Source organism: Protopterus annectens, chromosome 2.part0 (genome assembly GCF_019279795.1).
Source record: "Protopterus annectens isolate FY-2018-M chromosome 2.part0, PAN1.0, whole genome shotgun sequence".
Lineage (NCBI taxonomy): Eukaryota > Metazoa > Chordata > Ceratodontiformes > Protopteridae > Protopterus > Protopterus annectens.
The window spans coordinates 1,453,598,707-1,453,621,201 of record NC_056728.1 but is presented as its reverse complement, the minus strand read 5'-3'; positions in this window follow the sequence as shown (position 1 = coordinate 1,453,621,201).

The window sequence follows — 22,495 nt, the reverse complement described above, 5'->3', positions numbered from 1 at the left end:
ATAAATAAGTGGTATAAACAACATATGTTTTTTGTAGAAAACATCAATATAAATGCAGTAAATAATTAAATAACGTGTGATCGTTTATTTAACAGGAACATCGGAATGTAATTTTATTAAAATATCACTCCTGCAGTTAGGCTCAAACCACCAACCTCAGCTGTCATAATTAGGTATATCAGTTGTAGAGCTGCTTATGCTTTACAGTGCAGCTGCGTGGATTGTAGTTTTTCTCTTGACTATTTTTGCATTATTTCTCAAATTTGTTGGTGTGAACATTCAACATACTCTTTATAATGGAAAGTACATTAAAATTAAATGTTTCCCTTAGGAAGCCCTGATATGATACTATGATACTATGATATAAGTAGCCTGAGTTAAGAAGCTCACTTTACCCCTCCTTTTTTTAGAAGTTGAGTGCTTCCTTGATTTTATCTTATTCTTTTCTGGAAATGCAGTTGTTTAAAATTTAGCCTGATTGGTCTATTTCATAACATTTCCAGGTGTACTAACCAGATTGTGACTATAGAGAAAAAAGATAAACCTTGCATTAGAAGGTTATTAATTTCAATTGAATTGATGAAAAAAAAAACAGTCCAAGTGTATGGAGTTACAAAAGGTTCAATTTCTTGTGCCAATGACTATGTAATTCAGTGAAGTGAAGGAACATGGCAATGCCTAAAGTTAAGAACTGCAGGACTTAGAGTCAACATGCACTCAGTCTCACAGTATGGTAGCCTAGTGAGAATAGCTAGAATCATATCATAGATAATTTGAAGGGACCCATGTATGGAATAAAGCATTTAGGAGCTGCCTCTGTTTATTAGTAGCACAGGGAGCAGTCCAGGGGTCAACTTTGTGTTCCCATCCACAGAACCAAGTTGCACTTGTGTATGGACAGGGATGAACGTTGTTATATGTGGAGGGGGAGTCTGTTCCAGAGCAGTGGTATCCTCTGTGAGTTTTACCTGTCCCTCCAAACTGTTCTGCTGATGTTGCAGAAGAGATTTAGATCTCTAGATGGAGTATTGCTAATGCCATTAGACTTGCTGATGTGTAGTAAATCCATCAGAATTGGGTCAGAGTATGTTTTGTATGCCAAAGACAGGTTGCTTCTTAACGGTTCATAGGATACTGAGTATAGTGACAGGGCTTTAAGATGGTCCAAGTAGGACATGTTGTTCATGCCATGTATAATTTGAGTAAGGTATCTCTGTATCTTGGAAACAGAGTCAAAATGAGCAGGTAAAAGCTGGTTCAATAACAAATTCAAAAGTATATAATACCTAATAGCTAAGGTATAATATCTAATATTGAAAACTTGTAAGAGAGAGACATGCAAAAACAAATGAAAGATCCCTAAGAATGAATAACTACAACAACAAAAAACTATATCAGCAAATCCAACTACAAAACCAAGCTCACTCTTAGGGAAAGGGTCTTTAGTAATGCAATGTGTAGGGTTATGGTTAAGGGCAGGTATAGGTTTAGGGTTACAGTTAGAGTTAGCACACATGAGTAATGTGGGTAGGGGAGCTATGCCCACTCTCCATCTTAATCATGTGTGCCAACCATAGCCATAACCCTATTTTACCTTTGTTCCTAACCCTAAATAATAAGTTACTAAAACCCCTTTCCCTGACAGTACCACTACACAAAATCAAATGGACACAGAACACAGACAACGCAAAACACATATAGCACTAACTCTATCCCAGTACCTAACCCTTACTCTAACCTTAACTTGTGAACACCTACATATTCACAACTGCTATAACACAGTTATAGTTTCATAGTTTCATAGTTTAGTACTAGGCTATCTGCCCTGGGGCATTTATAAGCCTAGCCATAGTGATGTGGCTTTCGCCACCCCATGTAATGGTACAAAAATGTACAGCATAGATTTAGAATACTGTGCCTCTGTCTAGTAGTGACACAGTGAAGACCCCCTTACATAACAGAATTAGTTTACTGTGCCTCTGTCTAGTAGTGACACAGAGATGACCCCTGGGGTAAACCTACGATCTCCCATCCACTCGTCAAGATTTCTCTTGAAGAGAGTCAGTGAGGGGCTCTGCCTAACATGAACTGGGATTCTGTTCCAGAGTATGGGAAGCCTCTGAGTTATGAATCTGCCCCTCCAGCATGTCCTATTCATATTTGTGCTGAGGTTTAAATCTTTAGCTCTCGTGGGTTCTGATGGATTTGGATTTTTTTGAGGTGGAGCATGTCCATCAATTCCTGATTGGACATGGCCTTGTACGTCAGGCACAGATCACCTCTGAGTAGGTGGTATGCTACTGAATAGAGCTGGAGTTTCTTTAGTCTGACAGCATATGACATATGTTGGAGACCCTTGATCCTCTTGGTGAGGTACTTTTGGGGTCTCTCTAGCTGTTGCAAGTGCCGGGTGAGGTACATACCAAATGGGGTATTGTACTCAATCATGGGCCTGATAAGGGAGGAATATAGGGGTACAATGACCTCCTTTGATCTGGATGTGAATCCCTTCATAATAAGGTGGGCAAGGTAGAAAGCCTTTCTAACCACTTTGGCAACGTGGTTGGCAAATGAGAGGTCACTATCGACTTGGGTCCCCAGGTCTCTGATTACTTTTCCGTACTCAGTGGGTTACTGTCTATGTGAAAATTTGTGGGTACTTTGTTTTTCCCAAAGGGGACGACTATACATTTTTTGGCATTTAGTTTAAGGCCATTCCTCCGGCACCAGTTGTCCGTTTCAGTGAGGCCTTTCTGTAGGATGTATGTGTCAGCTGGTGTATCGACTATGGCGCCTAGTTTGCAGTCATCTGCGAACTTTGTCAGCCACAACCCTCCCATGTTTGCTTTCACATCTGAGAAATAAATGCTGAACAAGAGGGGTCCCAAGACAGAGCCCTGTGGGACACCACTTGTGACTGGCTTTGAGTCTGACATGGCTCCAGCGATTTTGTCTTTATGGGTTCTATCCTTTAGCCAGTTTGCAACCCATCTTGTGACATATGGATTTACATTTAAGCTGTTGAGCTTGTCTATGATGCCAGAGTGGGGTATTGTGTAGAAAGCTTTAGCCAAGTCCAGGTAGGCTGTATGGATTGCTTTGCCCTCGTCAATGGCTCTAGTGACTGTTTTGAAAAAGTCAACCAGGTTCAAAAGGCAGGATCTGCCCTTTACAAAGCCGAACTGCATGGGATCAAGTGTCTGTAGGTCACCAATGTCTCTGTTTATGAGTTCCATAATGTTTCTTTCCATAGCTTTGCAGACCAGGCTGGTTAAGCCTATTGGGCGGTAGTTACCAGGGTCTGTAGAGGTGCATCCTTTGTAGAGTGGGACCACTGTTGCTGTACGCCAGTGTTCAGGTACATATCCTGTAGTAAGGCTAAGGTTAAATAGCATTTTTATGTGCGGGTTTAGCTCCTCTTGGAGTTCACTTAGCACGCAACCCGGGATACCGTCAGGTCCCATTGATGCTGTGTTTTTAGCTTTGCTGAGGGTGGTTCTCACCTGGACATCTGAGATGACAGGGAGGTTACATTCAGCTGGGATAAGTATTTCTTCTTTTGGGGGTGAGGATGGGGAGAAATTTGCACTGAACCTGTCTGCCAGAATGTTAGCAATATCTGTGGGTTCAGTGTATTTTTTGTCATTGTGAACTAACTCTGAACATATCTGAGGGTTTCTGCCCAGGTTTCTAACATAGCAGAAGAAGGCCTTGTGGTTATCTTTAGTGTCCATAGCGATTTTTCTCTTAAAGTTGGCCTTGGATGTTTTTATGAGAGAATGTAGCTTTCTACTAGTGCTGGTCAGAGATGCCTTCTCTTTATGGGATTTTGTTCTGTCGTGTAGTAGCTTCCTTCTTTTGTTATACAATTTGTTTATGGCTGGGGTCCACCAGACAGGACGCCTGCCCCTGGTGGAGAGGGTCTTGGTTTTATTTGGGATTGCACGATCCATGCATTCTTCGAGATGTCTGTAGAAAGCATTTGTGAAGGATTCTGCATTGTGGGATGTGGTTTCCACTGGCCCAGTGGGCTTAAAGAATACCATCTCAGTTTTAAGAAGTGTAAAATCGGCTTTTGAGAAGTTTTTCACTGTAAGTCTTTTGTGTTGGGGGTGGAGGTGGGATATGTATATCCAAGGTGATTAGTTTGTGGTCAGATCTCACTATTGAGGGGTATACTTCCGGTGTGGAGCACTTTGTCCCCATGTTTGTGATGATCAGGTCTAGTATATTATCTCCCCTTGTGGGAGAGGTGACTAGCTGTTCCACTGCATTTGAATTTATGAATTCCAGGAACCTTTGGGCTAGGGTGTTTGGGCTAGAATAATGCACCCAGTCTATGTTAGGGTAGTTGAAGTCTCCCAATATGATGGTGTTTGGTGAGACATTTATATCCTCCAATGTCTTCAGGAAGGCTGAATGGGGTTCCTGAGATTGGGAGGGTGGTCTGTAACATGCTACCAGTTGTATAGCAGTTTTGCCTATGGTTATTTGCACCTGGATGGTCTCTGATGCTTCATGTGTTGCCACTAACCTGGAGGTGTGGGTGTCCTTGATGAATATGGACACTCCCCCTCCCTTTTTGGTTTGGCCCGAGTTTTGGGGCCGAAAAGCATGATACAAGGTATAGCCTGGTAGCGCTGGGGTGCTCTCAGGAGCCTTGAACCAGGTTTCAGTTACTGCACAGACATCGATGTTCTCCATATTGAGGAGTGCTTCGAGAGCCTGCATCTTGAGATTTAGACATCTGGCATTGAGCAGCATTACCCTTAATTTTTTTCCATTTTTGTTTTCTAAGGAGGTGGGTTTGTCTTTTGAGCCTTGCCTAAAAAAGGCACTATGGGGGTGGCAAGAGCCTTAGCCAATATCCGGAAGCCCAGTGGTGACAGATGCAAGCCTTCCCTTGCGAAGCAGCATGGTTTGTCCAGCATGTCATCCCAAGCAGACAGACATTGGATCCCCCTAGAATGACACCAGTATTTGAGCCAATTATTAAAGCTGATCATCTTGTCTTTGTATTGTGACATCATTCTTGGTGAGGGCAAGATGTAGCTCAGGGTCAGGGTCATACCAGCCTGGGCTACATAATCAGAGAGCTCCTCTATGTCTCTTTTCATGTAGTCCAGGGAGGTATGTCTCAGGTCATTCATGCTGGCATGGACAATGACGGAGTCATATTTGTACTTGCTTTGGAGTAACCTGAGTGCGTGTGTTATGTGGCGGATCCTAGCTCCCGATAGGCAGCTCACCATTACCCTCTCCTTGTTTAGCCTGGTAAGTGGAACGTCAGTGTGTCTGACTATAGAGTCACCTATTACTAATGTATCAGGCATGGTGTTTGGCCTTAAGGGCTGAGATTGTTTGACACACTGATTTATTGAAGTATGTGTTGCATGTGTTATGTTTTGAGGTGGTGGATTTTTGGGTGTCTGCTTTGGGAGCCTCTGTTGTTTTGGTAAGTTTTTTGTTAGAGCCTCCGAGTATGTCTTTGTGTTATTATGTGTTTGGTTTGCAGTTGTGGTAGGTCTATGTGGAACTGGGTTTGGTGTGTGTGTGGTTACCTTCTCCTCCTGTCTGGTCTTGCCAGTCCTGAGTTGAGAGAATTCAGCCTCCAGTTTGGCTATATAGTTGCATCTCTCACATGTATTTGTGTTTGTTGGGAGGAGGAGAGGGTTGTCTGTGTACATGAGACAATTGTAGCATTGTCTCAAGATTCCCAGATTAACCAGCTGAACCGGAGAGGATGTTAGTAATCTACCACTCGACATGCTAAACTATTATAAGGGAGTGCTGTCCCTGTGTACATCTTCACTATCATGCCGAAAATCTGCCATATCCCTGGCCAGTTTCTTCCTGTAGGAATGTGGGAGCTAGGGGAGGTGATATTAAAACATAAACAGAATGCTTAGAAGTTAAATGGATGCTAATTTTACAATCTGACAAAGGGAAAGAAGTAAAAGAGTATATACCTTTAAAACTCTTGCTGAGGTCACATGACTTGACCAGGTGATTTTGACCTTTCCCAACTGTATTAAGCACTATTTATTAGTTTGTTTTTAGATTTGATGAAGCACCTTTGGTGTGAATGCACTCATCTGTTATATTTTGTACTGTTTATTTTTTTTATTAAACAAGTGTTTTAAACAGTGCTGTGTTAGCTGGTTCTTTTGTTTTGCTTGCTATCACTGTATCTTCTTGTAATGCACCAAACTAACTATTGCAAGGTACACCTTGGAAAATTAGACTAGATAGATATTTACACTGGATAGATATTCCATTCTTATAAAATGTTTGGATGTAATTCAGACAGTCTCCACCAAAGAAGGAAATTTGTGTTACTTGCAACTGAAATAATTGTAAGGAATCATTATTTGTTTTTTGAAAAAATAAGAAGCATATGAATTTTTGTACGGAGGTTGTGCATGCTACATTTCCCCCATTATGGGTATTTGATCCCACTCCTCCAATTGCTCTATAGTTACTATAGCAAAAGCCTGGACTTTATGGAAAACAAAATACCTTGTCCTAAGCTATATAACCTTAGGATTAGTATATATAGATTGCTGAATCACAGAGGACAATGACCACAGCATCATGGCTGCAGGGGGCATAACACCACTGCCATGTTAGCTAATTCAACAGAATGATTATTTTTATACACTAGTTGAAGCTCCTAAGGTAATACTAATTACAACTTTCCCCTGAGAGTACTTCATTAAATACTTGCATTTAAATGGCATTTCATACGAAGTTTGTCATTTTGCGTTTAATGCATTTAATGTTTGCCGTTTCAGTAGGAAGTCGGTTTATCCATAACACAGGATAATTATTTTAATTTTATTTATTAAAATAATAAATAATAAGAATTATATTATTGTTACCTTTGTTATTATTATTATTGTTATTATTATAGCAGTCTTCATTCAATTGTGTTTGATTAATTCCAGCAGCATCTTCTATGGCTGTGCAACCCAATCTGAGTCCTTACCACATTCTGAGCAGTAGTAGGCAGATGCCATTCTGGTATCAAGGACATGGATCTTCTGGAAGGATCGTGTGTCCACCACTCCCTTTTCCAAGATGTTTAATAATGAAGATGACAATAATAATAATAATAATAATAATAATAATAATAATAATAATAATAATAATAATAATAATCCTTGTACCCTAAAACATTATCATTGTATGATACATAAAGTATTCCCATCACCCTACCATTATTATAATTTTAACCTTCTCAGCATTTTTTTAAATTCTCCACAGCTAGAAGAATACAGACATGTCCTTGTTCTGTAGAAGCAACATAGCAAACAATCCATATGTTACCTTTCTGAGGATGTTTAGAATGAAAACAGTGCAGCTAAAGAATTCTAGATGTAGTTATAAAATGGTTGTAGTGGGGAAAAAAGAAGCAAGGACTTGGTTAACAAATAATTGTAGTTTAACAATTAGGCAGTGGTTAACAGGCAGACTGGGGGGACCTATCCCTATGTATAAACAGACTTTTTTTTCAATGAATGTTTCATGGCAAATCTGCTAGGAATACTCATAATGAATTTCTGGAATTATAACCAATGTGATAAGCATAGCAACTGTAGTCTGTTAAGTACTTGTCTTTATATGGTGCTAGACATATTCTTACCATACCTTCTTGGGTGCAATGAACATAAATGCTTGCAGTTATGTAATCCACGTTTACAATTTGGCCACAATCTCTAAAGGTCTATTCCTTTTACTTATTTATTTTTATTTCTTTTATCTGTTGACCAAGTGAGTCGACCAGTTTTTGTTCAGCAGCAACTTGGAACTATTTTCTAAGTGGCTTGCTTAGATTAACAATGGAGACTAAAGGAATGAAACCGGATGCAAGATAAAGTATATTGCATCTGAAAGTTTTAAACCTCTGTACAACACAAACTGCAGTGCTTCCTTAAAATGTGATTATACAGAAATAGAGCTATAGGGCTAACTGTTAAAGAGGTAATCTTAACTAATGTAAGTTAGTCACATGTTCCTTGCAGAATATATGACTACACATAGTTGTATTTTCTGCTGGAGAACTAACTGATTGATAAATGCTGAGATAATTATTGCATGTACATTCACAAATGTTCCCTTTAATATGTCAGATGTGTCTTACAAAGTGTTTGCATGTGTGTTTCATTTTGTTATTATTTTGCAAACTGCAAACAAAAATTGTTCTTGTGATCATCCTGTGAATATTAACACTAGATAGTACAGAATTCATTATACAGTTTATACTGAAATAATAATCTAACTAGCTTTGTAACTGGAAGGCCAAATTACAAGGATTAGGTCACCTTTACAGCCTAATGTAAAATGCCTTTTCTGGATAACTCCTTGAGAAATGCAGTAATTAGTTTTAAAATGTACTTGAATGTTATGCGTAAAGATGTCCCCTGTAGACAGACTGAGACATAGGTGAAACTACTGTTAGCTGCACATTTAGGACAGCCTTTGGACGTGACTAAATTCCTTTAATTTTCAGTGCTTTTTCTACCAAGTAATCTGAGATTTACAATGTTACTAACACAGTTTACAAACAGTTCATCTGAATTCTTAAAAAGTGAAGATTTCTAAGTAGAAATCATACTGAGTATCGTGGAACTAGATGGCTTTCATAAAATGCAGTCAGCATGACATGGCACACTAGAATCCAGTTGGCAGCTGTAACTAGAGATCTCATGCAGAACAGCAGATATACCATGATGATTATGGCTGGATAAGAGAGGCTAGCTATAATGAATCTGAGTAAGCAGTTTAAGTATACCCATTGCACAGATATATGACAATGCACAAAGTTATTGTTGGCTCAGCAGGTATCTGCACTGGTTAGGCACAGTTGTTTGAGGTATGACTGCCGAATCCTACACAAATGCACTTTATAAGCACTTACACGAGTGCATGGATCATGCTATCCCTAATAGAACCAAGATGTTATCCTCCAAAAAAAGGAAGCCAATCTGGCGTTCCTCTGCCATAAACAAACTCTACAACAGAAGAAAGAAACTGTTGCAAAAAAGAGTAAAATCCCATGACTGGAGGAACTCCCTGGTCAACCTCAGTAAGAAGCTGAGATCCCTCATAAAATCCTCCAAAGCTAGTTACGAAAACAAAATTGCCACTGACTCTAAAGACAACCACAAAGCATTCTATAGCTATGTCAAGAATCTAAATGGGAACACTCAGATCTGCTCTGAGTTACAACACAATGGCACTAAATATACAGAACCAACTGATATTGCCAACATCCTAGCAGATAGGTTCAGTGCTAACTTTACCCCCCCTCCCTCACCCCCTAGAGGGCCCATCTCTATACCTGAAGAATTCAAAGTTCCTATAATCACGGCTGCACAGGTAAAAAAACACACTCTCCAAAGCCAAAAACACAGCATCCATGGGACCTGACAATATCCCAGGCTGCGTTCTACATGAACTACAGAATGAACTGGCACCCTACCTAAGTACCATGTTCAATCATAGCCTCACCTCAGGCTTTGTACCCACTGAATGGTGCACCGGGACTGTTATCCCACTCCACAAAGGGGCAGCCATGACGGACCCCAGGAACTACCGCCCCATTAGCCTGACGAGCCTGGTCTGCAAGGCCATGGAACGTATCATCGTGGAATTCATAAACAAAGACATTGGTAATCTCCAAACTCTGGACCCTACCCAGTTTGGATTTTTAAAAGGCAGATCATGTCTCCTAAACCTGATTGACTTCTTTGAAGCAGTCACCACTATATTAGCATACAAATCTAGTGCTAACTTTGCCCCACCTACCCATTCTGTTGCTCCAACCATCCCTGCAAATAAATAGTATCAGTATCATCTTAGAACAAGTCGTAGAATCCCTGCCAAAAGCTAAAAGCAATATTTCCATGGGCCAGATAAATTATCAGGCAGAGTTCTCATCAGTGAAAATTATGCACTATCCAAGCCTCTATTTAACCTGTACAACTTCAATCTCTCCACAGGGTTTGTCTCTGATGCCCAGAAAACAGCCACTATGACTCCTCTATACAAGTGTGACCCCCATCTACAGATCCAGGTAATTATAAGCCCATCAGTATGATCAGACGTATGTGCAAAGTTAAGGAACGTATCATGCTAGAACTCATTAATGCAAACATTGGCAACTTAACTGATCTAGACCCCAATCAGTTTGGCTTTGTGAAGGGCAGGCCCTGTCTGCCTAACCTAGTAAACTTATTTGAAAAAAGGGATGGAGCAATCTACATAGAAAAAAATGGGAATTGTGGGAACAATATATGCAGAGAAGGAACAAGGTTTAAGAGGCAGGATTTGAATGAGCTATATAATGATTAACTGACTATGAATGGATAGATTATAAGCGATGTATAATGTTTGCAACTACTGTTGTGTTAGTGGCATCTGTGATATATAGTGATGGCAAATAAATTGGTGTCAATGTTGTTTGTTTTTCATTTATATAAATTTAAGATTGCTTATGTCATACATGATAATTTAATAAGGATGTTTACTGAAAAAAAGTTTACAGAGGTTGTTGATAGTGTTCACTCTATTTGCCCTATTAATCTTGACCTAGCCAAGGCTTTTGGCACCATCTGCCATATGGGTATTATTGAAAAGTTAAACATACTTAATAAAACCCCCTACAATGTCCACTGGATTGCAAACTGGCTGTCCAGCTGCTCCCAAGTAGTGAAAATCACTAATGCTCTCTCTGAATATAAAGTTATAACTAAATGGAAAGAATTGTAGCAAAATAGCATTAATTAAAACGCTTCTCCTAACTCATATATTATAATTCATAGTCCTCTTCAAATACATATGGTCATAAGAGATCTGGAACTTATGCGGGCAACTATATTGCATTTCATCATCATGTTTCCTTGATTGTTAAGAAGACCTTCTATCTGGGCCAGTTAATTTCCAAATAAATATCCTTGTTGTGACTTGCTGTTCATGCCTAAGTATTGCTGATCTCTGCCTGTGTTTGATTGGAGAAATTCATTTAAGTTTTGGTTACTTCCATTTTTTTTATATTTGCTGTTAATGTTGTATTTTGTTTTGTTTTAGGCTTTTTTTTTCTTTTTCTTTTTGGAGTTTTTGCAGATAGTGAATAAAATCCAGCTAATTTGTGGGAAGAGTTGGGAAATAATATTTCTCATTTAAGTACAGTTTATTGGCATCTTTAGCTGTAGTGCTTAGTGACTGGCTGTTCTCTGCCTAACTATTGCTAATCTCTGTCTGCATTTGATTTTGGATTGGAGTTATTGATTTAAGATTTGGTTATTTCCATTTTTTATCTTTACTGTTATATTGCATTTTGTTTTGTTTAGTTTTTTTTTTTTTTTTGTTCTTTTTGGAATTTTATGAGGTTTTGGCTTTTGAGTTACTGCCCCTACTATAAATCTGACTTTGGACACTCCTCCCAGTCTCACCTCATCAGTTCATTCAACTAAGCACTGCGAGATCAATTGGTTTCGTTTGTCAACCATACTACTTGAGAAGAAGAGTGTTGCTGGTTTATGTCAAACTCTACAAAAGCTAAGACTTACATGACCATGCCTACTGTTTTGAGACTTGTTGTTCACATTGTTTTGTCACAGCTGCTTAACTGGGTATTTTTGTATTGAATATCTGCAGTTTTTTTTTACCTTTTTTACATTCTTTAGTTAAAACTTCCTTGGTTCCACTTTAGAGAGTAGTGGCCACCTGTGACATTTTCTGGCCTGGGATTGTGTAAAGGAAAGAATATTGTGTTGTTTTTGACTGGCCACAGGGCATTGTTTGTATTTATTTTTATTTAATCTCCTCTATTTTAGCATAGTAGTTGCACAACAGCTGACTCATAGCCTACAAGTAAGTTGGCTCATAACCTATGAACAAGTTAAGACTTAAGCTACCATTTCCACTGTTTTGGCACTTGTTTTTCACACTTTTTTGTCACAGCTGCATTAATTGCATGTTTCTATGTTGAATATCTGAAATTTTTTACCTTTTTTACACTCTTTATGTCTAGCAGTGATCTGTATAGACACTGATGTCTTGCAGGATAATTCCCCCTTGTAATCTGTGTAGATGCTGGTCTCTCACAGTGTAAGTTTTACTTGAAATCCACTTACTGTCTAGGAACATTTTTTTCTAACTACTAGAGCATCTAGTTTGTACATAGCTGAGCATTGCTCATCAAGTTCCTTGTGTTATTGACCTATTCAATATTTAATTTTTCCTCACACCTCCCTAGTAGATCAGCAGCCATGGACATACTTCATAACTCTCTCTGTGTACAGTCTGGTTGAGATGGATATTCTTAGGCTTTGTAGCAATTGCGTCATGTACACTGACAACCCATTTATTCTTAATAAACCAGACTAAGCGTGTGAGAGGTGTAAATACACTTTAACACTGGAGACTAATCCTATAGAGGTTGTCAGTGACACTTTTGCACCACTCTTACTGCACAGGGCAAAGACTGTACACATATAACTACTCATGCTGAGGCACTTACAGGTAACATTCCTAAAATACTAAGACCTCTTGCACAGCACAATCAAAAAAGTGTCCTCAGCTATCATATAAACACTCTGTTAAAACATGAGCCACAGCAATGCATAGTAACACTGTATCCACATTTCCTGGTCATAGGAGATGCTATAGTGAGGCATACCAATGTCTCCCTCACCAGAATGAGTAAAGAGAGAGTCACAGTTAGCTGCCTTTCTGGGGCTAGGAATGGTCAAGTCACACAGGCTCTTGGGTCATTGACCCACAGATACCAGTATGACTTTGTCATAGTCCATGTGAGTGTTAATGACCTGAGACATACTTCCATGACTATGTGAAGCGAGACATGACCGAGCTCACTGATTATGTGTCTCAGGCAGGTATGAGACTAGCACTGAGAAGCACACTACTTTCTCCGGGGATGATGCCATGTTACCAACGGGAAATTATTGATTTTAGCACATGGCTTAGCTTCTTCTGTCAGTGCAGGGGGTACAATGTTTGACGGTCTGAGAGGACGTGGTTGACAGACCATGCTGCTTTGCCAGGGATGGTCTGCACTTATGCCCTCTAGGCCTCACATCCAGATTAGTTAAAGTGAATGACCCATTGGAACTCATACATGTGCAACTCACCATAAACAGGGTGTTGTACCATATTCTTGCAACCTATAAGTTTCTTTCTATATCCTAGGAAACTCATACTACATATCTCAATGTACTAGAGTCCCTCACTGTTCAACCCAATACAATCGTCATGTGGGATCTCAACTACCCCTCTACAGATTGAGAATCCTACGCTACTTCTAAAGCACAAGCCCAGTGATTCCTAAACTTCATTAATACCATCATCCTGGAATAGTTGGTCCATTCTCTTATCCTCCTTGACCTCATACTCACAAACATGGGGGAGCAATGTTCGTTACCCAATGTAATGTCCTCAGTAATCTGATCTGACAATAAGGCAATATTGTATGAATTAAAAATTAAATCCAGAGATCCAGCTAAACCAAAAAAACTTTAGGAACTATTCCAAAGATATCTTGTCTCTACAAAGCAATACCTTTTCTAAATTCCAAGTGCCTCCAAAACCAGTAAACACTATTACATATGCTTAGTCATTTATAAAATCCCTGTACAGTCATATTGATAGCTGTCTGGAGCAAGCTGCGCCCACTCATATTAAGAATAAGACAAACTCAGAAGACAAGCCACCCTGGTGGAATGAGAATATCAGTCAGTTATACAGCAAAAGAAAAAAGATCTTGGCCAAGCATAGGAGGAACCAAGCCCAACATACTAATAAACCCCTGACTAATCTAAAAAGGCAGCTAAGAGGGTTAAGTAATACTTCATCAGCTAAATTTGAAAAAAAAATTTGCTTTTCAGGTAAAGAAGAACCACAAAATTTTCTACAGTTACGCCCATAAACTCAAGGGAAATACACAACAATGTGCAGAACCAGAGACCATTGCCAACCTTTTGGCTAATAGGTTTAGTTCAAATTGCTCCCCCCACTCATCCCCTGATAGTCCAAATGAAGTACTACAATTCCCCCAAAGATTACTTAGGGAACAAGTTCTCAATGCATTCTCCAAGGACAAAAACACTGCATTGATGGGAACTGATAACACCCTGGGATGCTTAGTAAATAGCATGAAACATGTCCTCTCTGGTCTAATTGAGTCACTTTTCAACTGGACCCTACAGTCAGATTTTGTGCCCAAGGAATGGAAATGGCTACAGTCATTCCACTGCACAAAAGAGGTCCAACCACTGATCCAGGTAACTACAGGCTGATAAATCTGACCAGCCTCATATGTAACACCATGGGAAGAATCATCAAGGACATGATAAATGAGGACATAGGTAACCAGCAAATGCCAGTCCCCTCACAGTTCAGTTTTGTTAAAGGATGGTCATGGCTATCAAATCTGGTGGACTTCTTTGAAAGGGTCAACAAAGAAATGGATGAGGGCAAGACTGTGCACACAGTTTAACTTGACCTGGCCAAGGCTTTTCATACAACACCCCAGTCACCCAGTGGTCAGGGATCTGTGTACACACATAGGCAGTAGCCTTGCCTTCAACCACCATGTGGCCACAGTAGTGAGGAAATACTTTTATGTTGAAAAGCTTATAAGTAAGAGCATGGCATTTAGGTTGAAAGAGGTCATTATCCTACTGTACGCTGCCATTATCAGACTACTCATACAGTACAATGCTCCCTTCGGTATGTACCTGACCAGGCATTTGCAGCAACTAGAGTGACCTCAAAGGTTCCTTACAAAAAGAATAGAACACATAACAAATCTGCCTTACACAGATTGCCTTAAAGCCCATTTCCTCCACTCAGTCTCTTAGAGATTGCTGATGGATGATCTATGCCTGGCTTGCAAGGCATCCACACACCCCACACTTATGAAGCCCTTCCATCTTTGTAAGTCAAACAGTATCAGAAATACAAGGTTTAAGGACCTGTATTTTGTCTGTGACTTAAACAAAACATACTGGAGTGAGATTGCCTCTCCTATGGAACAGGTGTCCCATCCATGTGAAGCTGAGTTCAGCAATTACACAATTTAAGTGCAACTTAGACCAGTGGATGGGAAATAGAAAATTTACACCAGGCCTGGCACCCATGTCCCTTATGGACATAGATAGCTTATAAATGCCTAGACCTCAGTGGCCTATTTATTTACAGTCCATCATTATTTTCTTTTTGGGAAAACTTGGCTGGGCTTAGAAAGCCCCTTGGGTTGTTATCCTAGTAACAATCTATGAATCTAATATTCAAAGGATTCAACTTATCTCTGGACTCATATCACTCAACTGGAAAGGCTACAGTGATTTTTAACTGAAAAAAAATTAACAGCCTTAAAAAAGGCTTCATATCTTTCAACTATCCTAATAGATTATAACAAGTTTCCTTATACTCAGTAATCAACTTGGTCCTCTGAGGTGACCTATATCTCACTTTTCAAGCCATGAAAGACCCATCCTTATCTGGCCTCTTATTTATTCACTAAACCAGTGGCTCCACCATCACCCATACTAGAGACGTATATTTACGCCAACAAATAAACAAGATTCATTGGAGGTCTGGGTTCTTAACTCAATGTATTCCCAGCCTATGGAAAAAATTACCAGTAAAGGCCCTAGGGCCAATAGCCTAGTACCTACCTATGAACCTATGTGGGTGGGTAATAGAAAATTCTCCCTGGGGATCACTTCTGTGGTTCTGCTTGACAGGGGCACAGGAAAATAATTTTCTTGGATGGCGAAAGCCAGGGTACCTTTTTGGCTAGGCTTCTATAGGCCCTAGGGCCAATAGCCTAGTACCTACCTATGAACCTATGAACCAAAGCCATAGATGAGGGTAAAATGATTCACACAGCTTATCTAGATTTCGCCAAGGCTTTCGACGCCATCCCCCACTCTGGAATTATAGATAAGCTCACTAAACTAGGTATAAATCCCTATGTCACAAGATGGGTTGCCAACTGGCTCACGGACAGAACCCACACTGTGAAAGTAACGGATTCCAAATCCGACATCAGACCAGTGACAAGTGGAGTACCACAGGGTTCAGTCCTGGGTACTCTCCTGTTTGGTATCTACTTCTCTGAAGTGCAGGCCAACACAGAAGGTCTTTGGCTAACAATGTTTGCAAATGACTGCAAACTAGGAGCCATAATCTAAACTCCTAACGATGTGGACAAACTACAAAAGGGCCTCACTGAGACAGATGCCTGGTATCAAAGCCATGGCCTGAAGCTCAATGCCAAAAAGTGTATTGTCATCCCCTTTGGTAAAAACTCTGTACCCATGAGCTACCACATAGATGGTTGTCTACTTAATGCCAAAAATGTGATAAGAGACCTTGAGACACAGGTGGACAGTAGTCTCTCCTTTGATAATCACATCACCACAGTGGTCAGGAAATCCTTCTACATGACTCATCTCATCACAAAAGGATTCTCATCCAGAAAAAAAGAGGTCATTGTTCCCCTCTACTCATCACTCATTAGACCCATTATAGAGTACAACGCCCCTTTTGGTATGTACCTCACAAGACATCTACAACAACTGGAAAGATCACAGAAATACCTCACAAAGAGGATTACTGGCCTCAAACAATGCCCTATGCAGACCGTCTCAAAAAACTACAGCTTTACTCCATCGCATATCGCCTACTCAGGGGCGATCTCTGCCTAACATACAAAGCTATGTCAAACCCAGAGCTGTTGGACATGTTCCACTTAAAGAAATCCCAATCCCTCTGAGCTACACGCTCTAAGGACCTAAACCTTGTCACCACAATAAACAGAACATGCTGGAGGGATAGATTCCTGTCCCAGAGACTTGCCATACTCTGGAACAGACTACCTATCTATATCAAACAGAGCTCCTCATTAGCACTCTTCAAGAAAAATCTTTATGATTGGATGGGAAATGGGACATTCACCCCGGGGATCACTTCTGTGGCTCTGCTCGACAGGGGCACAGGAAAATAATTTTCTTGAGTGGCGAAAGCCAGGGTACATTTTTTGGCTAGGCTTGTATGGGCGCTAGGGCCGATAGCCTAGTACCTACCTATGAAGCTATGAACCAGTTTGAGAAAAAAATACTCCAATGAGGTAATAATGAGATGGAAATGAAGAACATGTGAAAATCTGCAACTATATTATGTAGATAAGGAGCTGATGCCAAGTTTGAATGGCACATAGTTGTTTTTTGATGTGCGTGTGCAATGCATATCAGGCTTATTAAAAGCAAAGGCATGTCTTTTTCATCCATTTTGTAATCTATGGAGATGCTTGCATTTGTTGCCAGCGTATCTGTCTGCCATTCTGAGGTGCTCATTTCAGTACTGCTAAACCCAGCAGTGCTCCCAGTGGCACTTGCTGGACATGAGGTCAAAGGTTAACTATATGAACTTTGCTGATCAGGAAATTCTTGGACAGGTTTACTGGGACAGGGAGAAAGTACATGCCTTTTTGTGTTTATATGACCAATAGACAGGGACTAGAGGATGCATGGCCTTCCTATACATGTGCATACTAAGGTATGCATAGCCATCACTATATTTTCCACTGGGACTTTTCAGATCAAACTGTGGAAATGCTGGGTATTCCACAGGCTTCTTGCTTGAGGATACTTCAGCAGTTCCTCAGCATACTGTTGCCACTTGTGGGTCATACCATCTTATCATGCGTTGTCTGTAGAGTTTGTGCTGCACCTGACATTGATGGCATACGTGAAGATGAGCCATGTCTTATGACAGTTACATCTCAGCATAAATTAGGAAAATCAACTCCTCACTAATCTTTCACACTGCCTTTTAGTGGCTACTTCTGGGATCTGAATGTGCTTGTGTCCACACCACCTCTGATGATTCCAGCAGTAGCAGCATTATTATCAGCTGCATCCAAGTCATCATCCCTCATGGAGAAGGTATTCTTTATCTGGCATTAAACATTGGAGTGTGGAAGAGCCATCACCACTAATGCTATGGGCAATTTTATTCTGCCAAGCTTTTGTCTTGGCATATCCCACCACTTTGGCAGTTTTTTTTCTATGTCAAGATGTGATTCCCTTCCCCTACAGCATTTATGTCAGTCATTACTAGATTCCATGCCTTAGCCCTCTGCCTGTTTTTGCCTGCCTTTTCTATATGTTCTCTATATGTCTTCCGAAATAAACAAAGTGTGTGATTCTCCTCCAGACTGAAGTTGCCTTTTTTATGTCTTGTTCTCTGCTGCTGCAATATTTTCTAATCTACAGGCTCAGCCTCTCGTGTATGTAACTTTAAGCAATTATGGATTATGCATGCTACAAACAATAAGGTATTGTAATAGTGAAACATTAATTCTGATTATTGGGTTTGAATTTTCTTTACCATAGTCTCTGTGTTCTGCATTCCTCTGGTGCAGTAGTGAAGTGTATATATATATATATATATATATATATATATATATATATATATATATATATATATATATATGTTTGCTGTGAATATGTGACATAGTGCACACTAAATAATTGCTCATAGATGTCATTCCTTAGTTTAACAATGATGGCCTTTAGTCTGGTCCTGGACATTATTCATTAACAGAGGCCCATGTCTGCAATAAACCACTTCACAAATGAAGACAACACTGAAAATGGCACCTTATACATTCAAGTATTCCATGAGTAATCAGAGAAGTATCGTAAGATTTCGAGTGTTGCCAAGAAATACAGGCTAATGCTGAAAAGGTTACACTAAATTACATTGATGGATGCTTTTTTCGAATAATCCCAAGTTATTCCTGCTTTTAATAAACTTTTTTTAATTTGTTCAAACCTTTCATCAGCTTTCACAGAAATCCATAACACAGTAATGCTGAAAATGGTGGACTGAAACAAACTGGGATAAGTTATGCTGATTTGGGAATATCTCATTTATATCCTGAGCTCTATACACCACACTACTGTGCACATATGTAACGGCTCTTTTTGGTGTAGCTGCAGTGCTGCAGCATACCTTGTTATGTAGTATATGGAATCTTACACCTATCTATTACCAGTTGTTCTTACTCAGTCCTTAGCAGAGCTGCAACATACCTTGTTATGTAGTATTTAGAATCTTACAACTGTCTGTTACCAGTTGTTCTTATTCAACCCTTAGCGGAGCTGCAGCGTACGTTGTGTATGTAGCATTTGGAATCTTACTCCTGTCTACTACCAGTTGTTCTTATTCACTCCTTACGGAGCTGCAGCGTACCTTGTGTATGTAATATTTGGAATCTTACACCTGTCTGTTACAGTTGTTCTTATTCACTCCTTACTGGAGCTGCAACGTACCTTGTGTATGTAATATTTGGAAACTTACACCTGTCTGTTACCAGTTGTTCTTACTCAGTCCTTAGCAGAGCTGCGGCATACCTTGTGTATATGTCATTTGGAATCTTTTTACCTGTCTTTGCCCAGCCCTCCCTCTCAGGCTGTAGGGTTGCCAGTTGTTCTTATTCGTACTGCACAGTCATTACCAAACTGAAGCTGCACCATGCCACACAATTTGGTAAATAGTGCATTCCCGGAGATTTTTAAGCAGCAATTGTACTGTGACCTCCATATAACTGCTACAGAGAACAATTTATCTAGGTGTGAACACCCTTAAAATCATGTTAAATACAACAAGGATTTCAAATTCCACAAAGTTTACCATTTATATCAGTTCTTTGCAGTGGATGGGGTATACCTCTCAACCACTCCATACTCACATGCACGTTCTTACTTTAGCTTTCTAAAGCACACTCATTCTTCTTCTCTGGATTGAGCTGACACAATTCCACTTTCCATATCTCAAAACTGTCGAGATTTGTGCAGAATGCCCAGATTGTGGCCCTATATTTTTGGTCTATTCCTAATAAAATGAAGTTTTTCAGGCAAATCAGTAAGGAATGAAGTGACTTAAATAATAACATATATCTGAGTTTCAGACTTCGTAACCTTCAGAAAATGCTTACTAAAATCCTTTTATTCCAGCAACTTTCTAAGTTTATAAGAGCAATATTTTAAATATGTTCCTGTTTCTATGCCTGCACCCCCCCACCCCCATTATTTCAGGCTTTTTTCCAGATTGCTTGTGCTTATAGGTTTAGAGGTATTCCACTTTCCTCTCTTTAATTAGCTAATTTGTAGTGCCAATGAGACAGAGAGAGAGAGAGAAAAAACTCCTGGCAGTTGTAAATGTTAAAATGGACGAATAGGAGATGCTTCTTAGAGGCTCTTGTCATGTAAAAAGCTGTAGCGCTATCTTGTTTTTTTTTTTTTTTTTTTTCATTTGTGCATTTGTGTCTTGTTTGGAATATAGCTAGTAGTTGATGAGATTCATCTGATGGTGCCAGAGGACTGAAAGATTGGAGGCAGTGATTCTATAATTGTAAAAGTCTCTGGGGTATCAATAGCAGGAAAAATGAAGGTGGATTCTCACAGAGGACAGAGTGCCTACAGTCTTATTAGGTTAAGAAACGTGATCTGTGCTGGGTCCAGTCTGGCCAGTTAGAGAAAAAGGTGAGGTTTTGCCTGCCTTGATAATTGACTTTGTTCTTCTTCCACATATTCACAGGTTGCTTTTTTACTACACTGCAATGTATAGGGGCAGATGGAAGCTGCTGATATGAAAAAAGTTCACTAGTGATACGATGTGACTACTTACACTACATCGGGTTATTACTGTCTAAAACTGATAAAAAGAATTTTGTATTGTTTAGGATTTTGTGTTTCTCTTAAAGGCAGGTTATATGGTCTGAGACATGAAAATTTACTGAAAATTTACCAAAAAATATAATTCTGATTTTTTTTTTACATTTTAATATATTGCAGGATTGATGTAGATTGTGTCTACACTAACTAGTAGCACTGTAAAGTTTTTTTTTGCTTACTACATTGTTAGCAGCTTGCTCACAGCAGTTGCTGTTTACATTTTTTCATTTGTTTGGCTTATTTGGATTTTCTTCAGAAAATGTCCAGGAGTCTGAAACTACATGTAGGTTACTAGTGGTGTTTCTTGTGCAACAAAAATAAAACTGTTTATTAGACTGTTGTCTGTTAAAAAAAATCCTTTTTTATATTCTCATTACCAACAACGTTTGTGTTGATCTCATTGTCTCCCTATTGTAATTGTGACACCTATAAATGCAAATCTCACAGTTATAAAAAATAAACAGTACATCAAAAGCAGGCAAAGAAAGTACATTTGTGTACTTTGAACTTGCCATAACAATAAATGCTCAAATGATCACTGCTCCAGTAGCCTTAGATATATGGGTTATGTCCTGCTAAGGGTATAAGAGCCAGCCAGCTTCCAAAGCTTCTGGGTACCTTTCATGCACCCAAACTGTCAAGTAGCTGGACCTGCTCTGACTGAAAGACAAGTTTGGGAGCAAAGCCTTTCAGAGCTTTCCTGCCAGGAGATAGAGGGAGGCTGAGCCTTGAAAGGACAACAAAAAATAAATGTCTACTCCCTGACATAAAATATCCACCAGCTACATAATAAGAGCTGAGCGTCAATGACAATCACTTCATACACCTTTGACTGGATTTGAAAATTGTTAGCAAGCTTATTAGCATCTGCAGAGTCGTTGACTTTATGAAAGTGACTATCTGCTGAGGCTGGCATGTAGGATATCTTACAGAAACAGATAGCGCAGTACACCACTTTTACAAGCACACAGTACAGACACTATAGTGCCTCTGAATGCCACATACACCTTCAAGTAGCCAAACATAAAAGTTCTAGCTACCCTTCTCAAAAAACATGATACTGCTTACCTCCAAAACTGAGCTGAGTCATACATAAGCCTGATGTAAATTTGTGTCTAGCCATAAAGTCAACAAAACTAGCTTTAAAGGTAGCCAAAGTTTTCATTTGTTTGATCTGTAGTGGCAACTCATTACATAGCTTCAGAATACCTTGTGTTTGAAACATATCCTTCCAGTAAGTCTTGTATATGTTGTGGTGTAGCTTTATGTATCTAATTTGGATGCCTGCAAAGGCGCTAGTTTCATTAAGAAATAGAAGATCAAATAGGATTCAGTTTTTCATGCTTGAAAGGCATGGCACAGGTCACCCCGGAGCAGATACTGACTATAAGGAAATTCATGCCAATCTTTGAGTGTAGTTGAAGGATCTAAGATCTTTAATTTATTTCCTTGGCTTAGATAATTTTGGGATCCTTCCTGTTGAACAATATGTTTGGATTTGTATATAGTAAAGGGAGCATTGTATTTGATGATGGTTCTGATAAGTGAGGAATACAGGGTTTAGGATGAGTCCATTGGCTCTTGATGATATACCCCTGGTAATTAACTGGGACAGATAGAAGGACTTTCTGACTATGTTGGAAACATGATGATGGAATAAGATATTTGTCCACATAAGTACCCAGGTCTCTTATAACTATCTCTTTCTGAAGAGGAGTACC